A 1,998-nucleotide genomic window follows, 5' to 3' on the forward strand; every position below is an offset into this window, starting at 1 on the left:
CACACACACACACACACACACACACACACACACACGCGCGCGCGCGCGCGCGCGCGCGGTTAGTTATAACAATAATTGTTCTAAATAATATTATGATTCAAATTGTAGAGTATAATTATAACTTTAAGTACCAGTAGTCATATTGTATTTAAAATTTAACATTCAATAAAAGTAGAATATGTTCAACATGATGGTCCTCAATCTACATTTATTCTAGGATAATAAGACCTCGTACCTACTCCCACCCCGCGTCAGAGATCGCATATGGTCCAGTCCCGAGTTATAAGGATTAAGTTCCTTGACTCTAAAATCGGACCGACGATCGCACTGCTCATCGGAAACAGGTGTCATATCGTCCCTTCAGGACGTTGACCCATATTCCAGAGCAATAAAAGGTGCGTTCGACTCGCTCCATCCCTTTCCCGCGGATGCATGCGAGACATTGCGTCTGCTTTAACGTCCTTCCATGCTTCTCCCTTCTTTTCTTTCTCTAAACCTATTCACCCATATTATCGGAGCTTGGACGTAACATTGAGATTTTGAATATTCTAAAGAATTTCGAGAATAAGAATTAAAGAATTGGAAAGAGTAAGGGCACTAGGAGTCAGGCGCAGAAGACGTCGCGCAAATAATACACTTATAAAGAGTGAAATTCTTTATTCACTAAACACGCTTACATGTTTTGACTCAATTTTGAGTCTTCCTCAGAGCAAAGTGCAAACACACACTGACATATATAAAGTAAAAGTTATCCTGTCATGGTGAGCTCCCCTACATCGAGAATTTCAATGCCAGAATTAAATAAAAAGAAAGAAAAGGAAAATGAAAAAGAAGGGAAATATTAAAAATGTCGAATTAAGGAATCTAGAAACTAATTTATCAAAAAACTTTAATAATATAATTAATTATCCCGAAAATAGGGACGCTCACCACGATTACAAAGTACCATATCGCAAACATTATCATGAATAATTCAAGAACCGGTTCCTGATATATTGGCCAGTCGGTATTAGACACAGTGAGTCACTGTTTAGTTATTAGCTAGTACTAATGAAAATTGTAAAATGATAAAAAATCTCGTCAGAAGGACTTATTACTGTGTACGAACGACACTGACTGACAAGACGTGACAACAACTCGAGTTTTTATAGTTTATCTGTAATCGGGAAGTATTTCATATTTGTGATGCCTTTTTTGATAAACAGGGGAGATCTTCATACCTTTTTTTCTTGCGCGAAAGGAGTAGGATTGATTCGAAGTGTTGCTGGCTGTTGTCGAAACAGAGGGAAGAATTACTTAAGACAGTGCCCCTAGTTGATATTGATCATGTCAGGGATTGAGTGTTGGAGAGTAGTGCTAGTGTTAGATTATCGTTGTACCCTAACGTGCAGAATCCAAATGTTGAGACAGTTAGAGAAATACAGATAGATCCTCAGTCCTTTCTTCCACTGATTCCTTCTCCTTCATTTACCTCACAAAGGAATGGCTGGTTCGTGATCTGTCAACCATTTCCATATCTCCTAATATACAGAACATTTTGCAATTGGGAGAGAACTTTGCCTTACCTTTTAACAATAGATTAAATTTAACGGTCGATCTTATTAAGTGTATTGAAAGTAATAAATTGCCTATAGATGAGCGGATTTCGATCTCAAACCATTAACTTCCTGTGTTAAATAACTTAGCTTCTTGTTCCTTACATTGCACGGAAGTAGATAGGAATTTGTTACTGTTAGCGAAAGATACTAGGGTTTTTTTAAGGGATATGAACGATAGGGTGATTTTTACTCGCGCGGATAAGGGGAACGTGACGCATTAGATAGACAAATGTACATTTCCAAGGTAAATGAAATACTTCAAGATGTTAATACTTATGAGGTAGTTGTAAGGGAGGCGAATGGTTACGGACTTATGCGCCTTATTAGTTAGGTGGAGGGAAAAGAAGTATATATCTGATTCCACATATAGAGGTTTGTTATGTAATGACGGGATACTTCC

The sequence above is a fragment of the Trachymyrmex cornetzi genome, unplaced genomic scaffold (genome assembly GCF_001594075.2).
Source record: "Trachymyrmex cornetzi isolate Tcor2-1 unplaced genomic scaffold, Tcor1.1 scaffold45, whole genome shotgun sequence".
In the NCBI taxonomy this organism is placed as follows: Eukaryota; Metazoa; Arthropoda; class Insecta; order Hymenoptera; family Formicidae; genus Trachymyrmex; species Trachymyrmex cornetzi.